The sequence below is a fragment of the Triturus cristatus genome, chromosome 5_2, assembly GCF_964204655.1.
Source record: "Triturus cristatus chromosome 5_2, aTriCri1.1, whole genome shotgun sequence".
In the NCBI taxonomy this organism is placed as follows: Eukaryota; Metazoa; Chordata; class Amphibia; order Caudata; family Salamandridae; genus Triturus; species Triturus cristatus.
In genome coordinates, this window is record NC_140588.1 from 1072546841 (window position 1) to 1072561806 (window position 14966).

Consider the following 14966-nt stretch of genomic DNA (forward strand, 5'->3'; position numbering starts at 1 on the left):
ACCAGACCTTCCTGTGAGCAGACGATGTTAATCCCCTTAACCCCAAAGGAATTCAGATTGGAGTACTCTTCCTGCCCTGGCCATACCAACACCTTTTTATTTGGATCTGTCACAGATTACATTTTTCTTTGTTTTGTTTTTGTTACGTTGAGGTGTTCTCTCGCACTCCCAGGCGTGACTGTACCCATTCCTGCATGGACTTTTTTGCAGTCCCACTAGAGATGCGAACAACCCCTTGAAAGATTTTCTTTTTATACAAAAAAAAAAATGAAGAGCAAAACTGAAATTCTTTTGGCGGAGCGGAAGGAAGAAGTGGACATACTCGAGACACACGAGACGGATGGACATCAGAAGTTTCGAAAAAGGGCAGGGCTTCATGTTCATTCAACATGTTGGAGAGCTCCCCCCTCATGGAGATGTTTGTATCCCTAACAGTTTACTACGATGGAACCAGAACAATTTTATTTATAGGTGTACATATAATATATATATAATGTATATGTGCCATATATACATTATAGGTATATTATATACATTTTATATATGTATAGATATATTATATATGGACAAGAAAAACAGTGGACTTCATAAAAAGTTTGGTAATGTTATTTGCAAGGATATTTTAAATTCTGTGTTCCAGTCAGTAGCAGCAGAAGTGAGGAACTGACTTCCTGAGGCACTGAGGGCATGGGCTGTTACTGCTCGAGTCTAGAGTGCTTTAAGGTCTGAAGAACTAAAGTGGAGACTAGTAGGTCGGGGTGAAATGTGTAGCCCGAGGTGGCAGAGAAGAAGCCGAAGCCTGCAGATGTAAGTGAGGAGCGTAGACACGGGGATGCATGAAATGCCAAGGCCTTGCCATGTGCTGATTATGTGGAAGTGGTTGTCAGGTTAAGTCATGTTCTACTTCAATGAACCATAGAACTGACGGTGCTTGTGGGTGTGGAACCACCTTTGTCTGAATGGAATCCATAAGTGGGATATCCACAGCGATAAGGGAATGATAGTTTGTCATTGAAATAGAACGTCCACTGGAGTTGGACGAATGGATGACTGATTTGTGGAGGGATGTAACAGAAGTTGCTGACTATGGTGGAATTTGTGGTCTTTTGCAGGAAAGCCTGAAACGGGAAGTGCTTGAGTTGGACAAGACAATCGTCAGTGTGGAAATGTAGAACACGGGCTACCTGAGAAGGTGGAACAGTGATTGATTGTCTTTTGTATCAAAACCCAGAGACTACAGACACATGTAACTGGAAGTGCTGGCACTGAGGGTTGTTCACCAGTGGTTCTCTTCTAGGAAAGCCTAGATCAGGAAATGCCCGGGAGAGGGTGGCAACAGTTGCTTTCTACTGTGGAATTAGAAGTGTCGTGGAGCAGGAGTCTGGCACTTTTGATTTTTGCCCTCAGGTTGGTTTGTGTTCAGTTGTTAACTGGAGGAGGCAGTCTTACAAAATTGTTATAAATTAAGACCTGCTACGAATCACATAGAAAAGATTAAAGAAAGGGTCAATTTGGGATTGAGAGCGACCAGTGTAATTCATGACCTGAGGACCCAGGAGGTTTTTAAAACTAGGCACCGGGCCTCGATCAAACCAGGAATGCTGTGATGGGAGTATGGGGCAGGCGAGAGAGTATTCCTCTGTCACATACAGTTCGCCCTCTCATCACAGTTCTTTGTGTCCATCTGCATGAGATGTTTGCTTTTTAATCTATTTTTTTATGCTGATGTAAACCCAAGACCATATTGTGTTGCTGTGTCTGCATTTTTCATATTTTATCTTCCATTCTAACCATGATCTGAACGGGTATAAAATCCTTTTTAAAAAATCAAATATTTTCAAGAAAAGCTCTGTTTCATGTACCCTTTTAAGACTGCTGTACCGCTTGTCTGACCCTAGACACTGAGATGTGTGGCTGAGGGGTTTTATGTAAAGGGAAGGACGCAACCATATAATTATGCTTGAAGGTCCATGTTCTCTCTCTCACCCAGGCGCTATGACTATGCTCAGGTCTTTGAAATCCCCTTTGCTGCTCTACCGGTAATGTTAAACGTATACTTGCAAGGTCCTTCAGTCTCCTGTGAGTGCTGATTGTCCATATCCTGCCCTTAAAGGGCTTTGGGATCTGCCAGAGTAGTTTCACCCATTAAACCCCTTGAGCCGTAAACGGCCAGATGAAATGTGCTGCCCCGAGGTGCTTGTAGGCTATTGCAAATAGTTTTTCTCCTTCCTCGAACTTCCCAGGTAAGTGTTTAAGGTCGAAAATGGGTTACATAGCAGTTCAGGTAATCTAGCATAAGATATTTTCAGGCGGCAAAATGTAAACAGCAAGCAGTATATTGTTGCGCATTCCTATTGAAGCTGCTGTTCAGCACTATTGAGCCTATAGTTCAACAGCTTGAAACAGTGTCTTCCATAACTTTTTTAGAGTTCAGTGATACAGCAGTTGCTGGTGGTTGTTCAGCTGCTGTGTTATCTGAAAGCACTGTGCCTTCTTGCTCTGAGGTCAAAGGGCGTTTCATTCAGCTGCTCTTGTCTCACTTTCTTGACAAGATTTTGATGAAAAGTAACCTTTCCCACAAAAATCATAATTTGCTGTGAAGTATTACCCACATTGTTTTGATGAAAAAAAAACATTGTCATCACGTATGTGAAAGGGATAGGCACTGCCCAAACATTTAACTAAAAAAGGTTCAAAACTGTATTTTTTTTCTAACAAATGTCAATAGATGAACAAGACTTGCAGTGAATGTTGCCCATTACGGGTTTCAGATGGATTTTGAGGCTCATTGAACTGCTGTGCGTTGTAACTGCTGCTAACTACCTGTAGTTTTCTTGTGTTGAGATATTCGTCTGAGTGTTTGGGGCAGGTATGCCGATTGTTGTCTCACCTTTGTGCATTGTTGAGGGGCCGGAATGTATTGTCCTACTCCATTCTCAAATCGCCCAGACCAATGTCTACTACATTCTGTTCTACTGCAAGCACACGAGTCGCATATTCTTTTCCTGCTGCATAGTGGATTGTGGAGCTAGTAATGTCCCTCTGCTTGTGTTTGCCACCTGTGACTTGCTGCTCCCTCGTGCGTTGCATTTGCCTGCATTTGGAACGCTGTTGAACTGTGCAGCTTGACGGATCTGTTATTTTCTGGTATCCTAAGGACCCAAAAGCTATTGCTATTAATCTTCTTTGCGGTAATCCTGCTGCACTGTGCTTTGCTTTTCGATTTAGAATCCCAATGCAGCTGATCCTTTACTGTGCAGTAACTATTCTGTTCTTGTCTTGGATTGATGTAAGCACTGACAGAGGTGGGACTCCTTAAGTTTACAGCTGACTTTCTATTTCTTGCACTTAACGTATGAGACTTTTAGTAGCCTTCATCGGGAGAGCGTTTCTTTGTCTTGATGATATAAACTTCTAGCTAATGAACTGTTCTAGTTCTCTAGAAAATATCACGCCCTTTGTTGGTCAACCAGTTTAGAAGCAAGGATGACAATGTATTCTGTATTGGAGAACACCCAGATTTCAGTTGGAAGACTTGTGTCCTGCGTGTTTTCCCTAAATCACCCCTCTAAAGTCTGAAATCATGGATGCCAAAAGGTACTCCATCCGTTGTCCTAGAGTAATGTGTGTTTTATCAGACACTGGAATGTTGGGAGCTCCATTGTAGACAATGGAGTGCTCCATGCTTCTACGGCCGGTAAAGGCCCACAGAGCAACAACCAATGTCCCCTCGAGCTTCGAGAGGCCTTTGTTTTGTTAGTACATCCTGCCCTCTAGTGGCAGAATGTTCCAATAGCCTTAGCCCTTCGTACCAGGGCTAAACCGGCTATTTAAGTCCCGGTCCGTTGTTAAAGTCCCTCGCCTTCGGCATGGGCCTTTAACACGGGAGCTGGCCTTCAATAGCTGGTATAACACGCTACGGCAGGTGGGCGATCAGGCTATATTGCAAGTCCCTGGCATAACTTGACACAACCCAGGTGTCAAAATAAAGCTCCTAAAAAAAACCATGCAAAAAGAGATTGCAATACCCTATATAGGCACTTATTTCCCTCAACAGAAACACACACCCCCTGGAATAAAACGTCCTTGTAATCCATACATGTAGTGGAGCTGAGTAAGAAGTTGCAAATTAACCAGGCTATTGCCAAGTGTGCCACATTTTGTCCAGAGTTAGGTTCTTCGATTTGGCATCTGGCTAGTTCCTTCAGTCAAAATGTTTATTTCTCCCTTTAGATTTCATGCATATATTTTCACCTGGACATCCAAAGGGTAATACTTATGGAGATGTGCAGAATTACCTGTTTTGAGAGTGGGGCAGGGCTGAACCGCTCCGTGAAGAAGTGGGTTTTCAAGCAGGACTTAAATAGGCATTGACCACCCTGACCAACATTACTCTATTCCTTAAAGATGGGCACTGGAAGACGACTAGGACCACGTGCAACAGATGTCTACACGCCTTAATTAAGTTCACAACTTCCTCAAAAATATTAATGCTGTATGTCTTCCTTTGCCCAAAGCTACCACTATTGCTTTATGATTAACTTAAGTTATCCAGTATTGGGGTATCTTTCATAGATTCACATGCCTGAATTATTTCTTGTCGCCGAGGCGGGAGTCCCGGTAAATAAAAAAGTAGTGCCAAAAAGAATTAGTAGTAGGCCCAAAGAAAAGTCCCTAAGGCCTATATCTTAGAAGCCTATCTACCTTGTTATGTAAAATAACCCAAGAATTGGTAACAACCAATCAGACATCAGCACCCTTCTAGAACCCTCTCAGCAGAGCCAGCTCTCCTCAGATTTTCACCGCACGTCGTGTGGAAGGGAGTATCCCTGAGTGCCTACTCAGTTTCTTCTTTTTCTTCAGAAATGTCTGACAAGAAAGCTTTGTTTAAACCCTGCAGGACCTGTGATAAGAAGAGGGTCCATGTAGACGACCAGCATGAGGAGTGTATTTATTGTCTGCATCCTAAGCATGTTGCTAAGGATTGTAGAATTTGCCGGACTTTCCCTCCCAAGACCTTAAGGGACAGAGAGGCAAGAGTATTATGGTTGAAATCTTCCTCGGCTGAGGAAGATGACAGGGCCTCGACATCTAGCAAAAGGGCTAGATCACTTGATAGTTCTTCCAGTGAAGGGAGAAAACATCATAAGGCCTCATGTAACTTCTGACCAATCGCAGAAGTCACAAGACTCTGAGAGATCCAAGAGGTCTTCAGCTTCTAAAACCGTGAGTAAATCTCAGGTTAAGACTTTGTCAGTGGGATCTTCATATACAATCTCTGTGACTTCTGCTGCTCCTCTGTCAACGGCTACAGTCTCCACTACTTCTATATCTTCACCTATCATGTCTTCTAAAACATCTAAGACTCCGTCGACAACCGCAAGACCCTGACCCCGTCGACGAAGACCCCGTCGATGATGACTATCCCGTCGACGGTGAAGACCTCGTCGACGATGACGATCCCGTCGACGATGACGATCCCGTCGACGCCTCAGAAGGCAGCAATTCCGTCGACGACAGAAAGCCCGTCGACGAGAAGTTTATTTAAAGCGATTCCACCAACTACTCATGTTACGCCTATTGCGTACACGCATATTCAGTTAAAAACTTTTCACAAGCAGAATTACAGTAATATTTCTCCTTTGCTGCCTTCGCATATCTTAGACTCTTATGCAGAAGAGGATGATTTTGATGAGGAGGATGATGAGGGTCCTTTCGGAATAGCTCGGCAGGTGCCTGATAAGGACACCAGTCTGGATCCTTGGGATGACTACATTATTCCCATGCCTTCTCCACCCATTCCTCAGCCATCGGATTCTCCTCCAGAGAATATAGGCGGCTTTCACAATTTAATGCAACGTGCCGCAGTCAGATTTCAACTACCAGTCACTGTGGAGCATACGGATTGTTTCCTCCATGATTTTAAAGAGGAACAAAGGAAAATTACCAGAGCGATTCCCATCATCGATTTTATATGGAATGAGGGGTTAAAAATTATGAAGACACCTGCTTCCGTACCTGCGGTCCTCCCTCGTATTGACCAGAAATATCGTGCTCCTCCAGAAACGCCATCTTGTCTAATCGGTCATCCCCGACCAGATTCCGTTGTATCGCAGGCTGCTCAACAAAAGTCCAAAAATCCAGCTATGCCGATATCAACGCCGCCGGATAGGGAAGGACGAAGATTGGATCTTATCGGTAAGAAGTTCTCTACTACGGCGGCAACTTCTATCAAAGCTGCAAACTCTTTGGCCATACTTGGTCGCTATGACCGCCAGATGTGGTCAGAATTATTGGAATTTATAGACCTCATTCATGAAGATCGTCAACAAGAGGCAAGGAAGATACTTCTAGAGGGAGAACGAGCCGCATCAGAGATCATAGACTGTGCTCTGGATATTGCTAATACCAACTTTAGACAACTTGTAGGGGCTGCAGTTCTTAGGCGTCAAGGATGGCTTAAGGCAACATCTTTTAGGCCAGAGGTTCAAGCAAAAATCATTGATATGGCCTATGATGGAGAGTCCTTATTTGGGAAACATATAGACGAGGCCCTCCTAGCGATCAAGACCGATACGGATACAGCTAAGTCACTAGCTGCTCTCCAATACAAACGGGGATCTTTCCGTTGTGCAAGAGGACGAGGCTTTGTATCAAGGGGAAATTATCAAAGTCAGCAAAACAGACAATATCAATCTCAATATAGACAGCCTTATGGACAATCTTCCTCGAATAGTTTCTCTCGTCAGGGAGGAAGAAGGCGATCGAACAATCAAGGTCGCGACGCCAACAAGAAGCAATGATTTACGCTAGACGCCAGTCATCCCTCCTTCCCTCCCAGTGGGAGCAAAGATATCAACTTTTGCACACAATTGGGAAGAGATCACCTCGGATCGTTGGGTCATCGACCTAGTCAGAAACGGTCACACCCTGGAGTTCTTAAAACAACCTCCTACTGCCCCGCCCAAGGGTCCCCCTCGTCTTCACTTATTGTTCAAAGAAGTCTTAAAAATGCTCCACAAGAACGCAATAGAGAAGGTTCCTTCGTCCCAGAAGGGAACCGGGTTCTATTCTCGATTTTTCCTCATAAAGAAAGTCAGGGGAGTGGCGCCCGATTCTGGATCTCCGCAAGCTCAACAAATTTCTAAAGCAGCGGAGTTTTCGGATGGTTACGCTGGCCGAAGTTTTGAGCTGCCTGAACAAAGGGGATTTTATGGCTTCTCTGGACCTGGAGGACGCGTACTTCCACATTCCTATCCATCCCAAGCACCGCAAGTACCTGCGATTTGCAGTGGCTGGCGTCCACTATCAGTTCAAAGTCCTCCCGTTTGGGCTGAAATCTGCTCCAAGAATTTTTACAAAGTGTCTCGCACCAGTAGCAGCGACTCTAAGATCTCAGGGAATACAAGTATTTCCGTGTTTGGACGACTGGTTGCTCAAAGGCCCTTCGAAGCAGACTACCGTAGAGGCAGTTTCAGCATGCCTAGATCTATTCTCAAACTTAGGCCTCACTCTCAACAAAAGCAAATCTCAACTGCTTCCTCTTCAAAGGATTCAGTTTCTGGGAGCGATGCTAGACACCAGACAATGCAAGGCATTCTTGTCAAAGGAACGTCCACTTCGTTTACAAAAGCTAGCACTATCAATCGCAAGAAGAAAGTCAGTTTCTGTCCGGATGTTTGCGTCTCTTCTGGGGATGTGTTCATCAACAATAAATCTTGTACCTTTAGCACGGCTCCGAATGAGACCTCTGCAGGAGCAGTTACATCTGCAATGGAAACAGGCCGTAGGGTCGTTCAACGACTCCATCATGATAACACCACACATGATGGTCTCTCTGCATTGGTGGTCTCAGATGAAAAACCTGGCTCCGGGTCTTTCTTTTCTAACATCTCCTCCAGAATTCGTGTTAAGAGACGCTTCCATGGAGGGGTGGGGAGGACATCTCCAAGATTTACAGATTCAGGGACGATGGTCCCAAGAATACCGCCAACAGCATATCAACAGATTGGAGCTTCGTGCCATTTTTCTCACTCTGCAAGCGTTCCTCCCAGGAATTGCAGGGGCCTCAGTGCTGGTTCGGACGGACAATACGACCAGCGTGTATTACATCAACAAGCAGGGAGGAACGAGGTCACTGTCCCTTTCGCAGGAAGCTCAGGAGCTATGGGAGTGGCTTACAACACACAAGATAACCTTAAGAGCGGAGCATGTCAAAGGCCTTCACAACACTTTGGCCGACAACCTAAGCAGATCTCTGGCAGGCTTTCACGAATGGGAGAGAGCAGAAGCAGCTAGACGAAGCTAGGAAAATCTGAGGAGAGCTGGCTCTGCTGAGAGGGTTCTAGAAGGGTGCTGATGTCTGATTTGTTGTTATCAATTCTTGCGTTATTTTACATAACGAGGTAGATGCGCTGCTAAGATATAGGCCTTAGGGCCTTTTCTTTGGGCCTACTACTAATTCTTTTTGGCACTACTCTTTTATTTACCGGGACTCCCGCCTCGGCAAAGGGGAATGATTCAGGCATGTGAATCTATGAAAGATACCAATACTGGATAACTGTAGTTACAGGTAAGTAACTTGTTTTCTTCTTCAGTGTATCTTCACCAGGCACATGAGGGGAATGTTTTTTTTTTGTTGCCTAACTAAAGGCACCTTCACTGTCTAAACTATTCACAAAGGCCCAGGCCGCTTTGGTGTGACTTTGCAGAAAGGATCAACCCACTCCACAGCCTGTTTACATCCGACTTTATCACTGTTATTACTGAAACTTTTTGTATGACTTATTCTGGAAGGATGTTTAATTACTCCATACTGTAACATAATTTTAGTTGCGGCAAAGCTTTTCAAGCAGTAGTCACCACCAACCCCTTGAGGATTGACGTCCTCCATACAAGGGGAACATTTGAGATTTATAAAAAATTAAACAACATGTTGGGCAATATTCGCTCTGTACCACAAGGCGCTACCTGCCTGCCTGCCTACTTACTTCCTCATTCAGTAGGTTTAATAGGTAAAATTGTTCCCTGTAAGCTCCCAGTCATTCAATGACTTCAGCCTCCGTTTTGTGAAACAGTTTTTCTGTCGCCTGCTTATCATCTACTACTTTTAGCTTTGATGCTCTCTTCATTGCGGAATCATTTTTATACTATAGTGATAAAGGTATCTTAAAATTCTCACAGATGGAATGGAGGTATTGAGACAGACTTGTATTCAAGCACAGTCTCACAATGTTAGGACACATGTGTACTCAACTGGAATATTTGAAAAACGTCTTCCTTTAAGGGCCGGGATATTTAGATCACAAAGGGAAGCTAATCAGATTTCCCACAGAGGTCTCTTTGTTTTGGCATAGCTCTGCCCTGCAATTTTGAATACCAAGCAAAAAATGAGAAAACCCAAATCAACAAAACAGCTGATGCTTTAAGGCATTCTTGAAAGAGAAATTTGCCTAAATTCAGGGAAAATGCACAAGGAGTCTGTTGCAAGTTTCTGGGTCCAAACGTCTGAGGGAAAATCCCCATTTAAAAAAAAAAATTTTTTTACGTCTGTCTGATACAAATAAATTATAGAAAAGAGTGAGTATTGTCTCAGAGTTCTTGAAAATCTTTGAGGATGAATAGTTTAGGCCCTTAGAACCTGACACTCGTACACAGAACCTAATAACCTTCCCTTTGCTTTACTGGAAGTAGCTGTTGAGACATTATCAAACTTCTTTAGGGCGAGCACTTTCATGAATTCAGAGTTCTGGATGTGTTGCAACTTAGAAAAGTCTTTTCTGAGACCCTCGAGCCTATACTATTATATTACTCTCATTGACAGTACATAGTCTGAAATAATGCTGAGTTAAGCAGCATGCCTGAGGATTTAATCTTCTAAGCACATATAGGATTAGAGTTGACCTGGGGAGGGAGGCGAGGTGTACTCATGCATCAGTTTGGTTCTATTGCTGTTCATCTTGAGAAAGTTCTTACCAAACCTGTATGTCCAGAAGGCACTCACTGAGATTGTTCAAAGAATCGATGTCAACCTGATACAGGTGAAAGTTGAAATGGTTAGGTGAGAGTAATGAACCTTGGTGAACTCCACACTGCTGTGAGCACCTGTACACAGGTAGTAAAACTTGGCATCCACCGTGCCAGATATTCCTGTCTTCTCATGCCTGTTTCTGAGGATGAAGTGATCAATGGTACAATCAAAAATGGCAGATATATAATAGAACAATTAAGGACCACCACAGATAAATGGGATTCAGTGGGTGCAATTCTATGGCAAAGCGAATGCTGTTTTTGCCTCATGGCTAGTGAATGCTTGAATATTTACGTCTTCATGCAGACATGTTAAACAAATCCTAATATCTCTAAAAAGTGTACTACATTTAAAAAAAATCTGATGTACTAATCACTCCTCTTATGTTCCATTTTCTGAAATTAAGCATATTTTTTATATATATATATATATATATTCACTGAAAAAACCATAGGTTTCACACATGTTATAGTTAGTGGAAATTTTACTGATAAAAAACCAATGAAATTCCCCCGTTATAGTTAGTGCAGGCAACTATAACTCACGCGACCGCAATCCTCTGCTGATGCTAATACTGTATTTAGACACTTATTTGCCCATGTCTTCTTCCATACATTTTTAGCTATACATATATTACAAATATTTTTTTTTCATAAAGACACATATGTCATCAGCAGAAGATTGCGGTCGCGTGAGTTATAGTTGCCTGCACTAACTATAACGGGGGAATTTCATTGGTTTTTTATCAGTAAAATTTCCGCTAACTATAACATGTGTGAAACCTATGGTTTTTTCAGTGAATTTACAAGGTTTTTTAAATGCTAATTCCTAACTATAACGTGTGTGAAACCTATGTTTTTTTCAGTGAATTTGTACGGTTTTTTAAATGCTAAGTTACTTTACGCCATTCGTGGCGTGCGCGCCCACTTAACGCAGTTCGTTCCGTGCGTGCACGGTGCGCTTCACGCACCGTGCGCGCACAGTGAGCACGCGGTGCGCTTCGTGCACCGCGCGCCCACTTTACGCAGTTAGTGCCGTGCACGCACGGTGGGCACGCGTTGCGCTACGCGCACCGCGTGCCCACGTTACGCTAGATGGGCCATGTACGCACGATGCGCTTCGCGCACCGTGCGCACATGGAGGACATATGATGCACTTCGTTTTGAAAGGTAATATTTTAATTTTTCGTATATGTTATAAGCCATGCACAAATAGTGCCCTTTGGGCACAATTTGCAAACGGGGTGGAGAGAGTGTGGATAATTTTTTTTTTTTATTATTTTTTTTTTAAATATTTTAGTTTAACTCATCTTTAATAAGCCATGCACAATTCGTGCCCTTCGGCCACCAATTGCACACGGGGTGGGGAGAGTGTGGATAATTTTTTTTTTAATAATTTTTTACGTTTTCGGCCGATTCGAATGTTTACTAAGATCTAAGAGCCAATCAGAATTGCGCTCGCACACGCCACCGTACGCGTACGGTAAGCGTACCGTAAGCGCACCGTAAGCTGGCTCAGATATATATATTGATTTAAAGGCTATTTTCTCAGAATCTACTGAACAGATTTACACCAAACCTACAAAAGGCACTTCCTTGACCTGAGGACTACCTCTCTGCCAAATTTCTAGTAATTCTGTTCAGCCGTTCGGGCTGTAGCCCTGTCTAAAGGTCCTATGGAAAAATGCATGGGAAAAACGCGTTTTGGGACCCCCCTTTTATCTCAGCCCCCGCTTGATGAATCCCCCCGAAACTTTCAGGGAAGGAGCGGAGCGTAGCGCCCCACCTATTTTGAAAAATTTGCGAGGATTCGTCGACCGGCGCCAAAGTTATTCAAAATAGAATGTTGCGGATTTCCTATGGAAACGTGGTCCTAACTATAACTACCTACTGGCGACCGCCCGTAGGTAATATATATATATATATATATATATATATCCATCAAACAGGAACCCAATTGAATGAAGATCGCAGGAAGTTGTGAATGAGCTTGTTTAATTGTTTTGGCAGCTTGCTGGCAGGCACCCCGCCCAGGAAAACACACCCAAAGTTTAAATGCCAGGACGCGTTTCGGGAACTGAAATCCCTTCATCAGCGGCAAAAGTTCTTCGGGATGAAACTGAAGCACTGTTCATGGCGCACACCTTTATTTGCATACCTGCCTCAGTGGGCGTGGCCACTCGCATGGCCTTGTGGGATGTGTAGTGCCGCCTGGTGATCCCAAGTGGGTGCGCTAACGTTCTCCCCCAATAACGAACAAAATAAAACCACAGTGGGTCGATGTGCAATGCTGGCGGGCGTCTGCCTTGCTTTGTAGATGCCAATTCGCTTCATGCCGGCTGCTCCCTGCAAAGTGCCAGCTTGTCTTCCTTCCAAGTTCCAAACACCGCTTTGGTGTCTGAAAGGACCCGCAAAGGCGGTGGGCTTCATTCACGACCTGGCCGGCCGTAAAACATCCATCAAACAGGAACCCAATTGAATGAAGATCGCAGGAAGTTGTGAATGAGCTTGTTTAATTGTTTTGGCAGCTTGCTGGCAGGCACCCCGCCCAGGAAAACACACCCAAAGTTTAAATGCCAGGACGCGTTTCGGGAACTGAAATCCCTTCATCAGCGGCAAAAGTTCTTCGGGATGAAACGGAAGCACTGTTCATGGCGCACACCTTTATTTGCATACCTGCCTCAGTGGGCGTGGCCACTCGCATGGCCTTGTGGGATGTGTAGTGCCGCCTGGTGATCCCAAGTGGGTGCGCTAACGTTCTCCCCCAATAACGAACAAAATAAAACCACAGTGGGTCGATGTGCAATGCTGGCGGGCGTCTGCCTTGCTTTGTAGATGCCAATTCGCTTCAAGCCGGCTGCTCCCTGCAAAGTGCCAGCTTGTCTTCCTTCCAAGTTCCAAACACCGCTTTGGTGTCTGAAAGGACCCGCAAAGGCGGTGGGCTTCATTCACGACCTGGCCGGCCGTAAAACATCCATCAAACAGGAACCCAATTGAATGAAGATCGCAGGAAGTTGTGAATGAGCTTGTTTAACCCCCCTTTTATCTCAGCCCCCGCTTGATGAATCCCCCCGAGACTTTCAGGGAAGGAGCGGAGCGTAGCGCCCCACCTATTTTGAAAAATTTGCGAGGATTCGTCGACCGGCGCCAAAGTTATTCAAAATAGAATGTTGCGGATTTCCTATGGAAACGTGGTCCTAACTATAACTACCTACTGGCGACCGCCCGTAGGTAATATATATATATATAACATTTTGGTGAATCACACCTAGCAATGCTGCCTAAGGTCAGATTTAAACTAAAGGAGAAAGCAGCTGGATGGGCTGTCACATTGACACAATCTAAGAATCCAAATGAAATTCTGTTCTTTAAAGAACCACCTGTTTCCATCTCCCAGGATACCTTGTAATGGCAGTTGCCTCGCAGTCTCTGTACTTCTCAAATGCCAAGCTGTATCACTGACAATCAGTAATGTACCATTCAAGAATAGTAGACCACTTGTGATACCTTTGGCGTTTTAGGATCTCAAATTAATAAATGCTTGAGTATAGTAGCAAGTTCATCCACAAACCACTACAGGTGTCCAAAAATTAAATGGCAAAATAACAAATAGTTGACCATGGTAGGAATGTAACCAGACAGGTTTACTGACATTCAAGACCTATGTAGCTGTAGATTGCATACTCCTGCCATCTAAAGTTGGATCCAGATATGTGCAAGTTGTTTTTCGTCTTTAGAGTCACAAGTTTGTGTGACTCCTCCTCTTGGTGACAATGCACATGGGCAGCGACTCCATTGTTAGATTGTTTTCTTTCTGCCCTCTGGTTCGGACTAGTGTGCCTATGCTCCGGGTTGAGACCATTATGGGTCTCTCTTCGGTTCCTAATACACTCTAATCCGCACCAGTATTGTTTTCGATTGCACTTTCCCACTAGCGTATCTAGGTACAATCGCTTGTCGAGCCGACGCGCTTCCATTGCGGCCCCTTAAGGACTTCGTCCTACAAAGCTTTCGAACTTGGTCTCCATCAGGTCCTCGATACAATGCCCTGCTGGAAATGGAATGGACGCCTTTCTGTTTCTGCACTCACAGCCATGCCAAATACTACGGACAGACTCATCGGGTCTGTAACCTGTTCGTCACCGGAACACAGGGAGGCAGATTGCGAGGCGTGTCGCTCTTTCCACTCAAAGAAAACCCATAGAGAGACAGGCGCACTGGCTCGAGATACAACAGATGAGCACCAAGGGCACTCCCGACCTCTACGCCCATGAAAATGGTGAAAAACGTCACCCACAGGCTTCCGTAGCTGAAGATGAGGCGTTATCTGTTGAGGGCAGTTCCGAACTCGACTTTGAGATCACAGATGTCACACCGAAAGCTCACTCAGTGAGCACTGTACCCCCTACTCCTCATCCCCATGTTTAACATTTGAAAAAATACATGACCCCTTTTGAACAAGAGGCCTGTGGACCAACACTGCCTCGTAGCCATGGTCAACACCGAGCAGCTGGTTCGGATGCCCCTCCCTCAGACCCGACACCTAAACACAAGCTGAAGATTTCAGCGCCAACCACTCCGGCACCTACCCACCCATCAGTGCCGAGCAGATTGTCTACATCCACCGCTTTTGAAACAAGTGGAGCTTTGGATCCGAAACCTTCCAAGCCAACTCTGAAAAAGCCTACCGAAAATTCAGTGGAGCCTATTCGCCATAGATTACTGGAGCAATTGGAAGATCGACAAAGGCCTCAAACTGGATGTATCCTCACTAAGCCTCTGGCTCCAACACCGCCATGATTAAAAAGTCAAACCAATCCACCTACAGGGTCGAATTTATAACCCTAAGAACCAAGGTAATTATACGTGAACAAATAACTATGGTTATCTTGGGATAGGTGCAGCTCACTTAGGTTGCAACTATAAACAACAAAAAA

The 14966-nt window shown here is 44.4% G+C and overlaps 1 protein-coding gene across 7 annotated transcripts in view; it reads left to right on the top strand.

Annotated features, from left to right (window-relative positions):
* The window catches only part of DLG3 (discs large MAGUK scaffold protein 3), a 1834707-nt gene extending 1832875 nt beyond the window's left edge, over window positions 1–1832 (top strand). For all 7 annotated transcript variants that reach the window (XM_085608387.1, XM_085608388.1, XM_085608389.1 and 4 more), the window contains one exon: window positions 1–1832. This exon is cut by the window's left edge and continues 117 nt beyond it. The gene's annotated coding sequence lies outside the window, so the exon portion shown is untranslated.
* Window positions 1833–14966: the final 13134 nt, after the last annotated feature.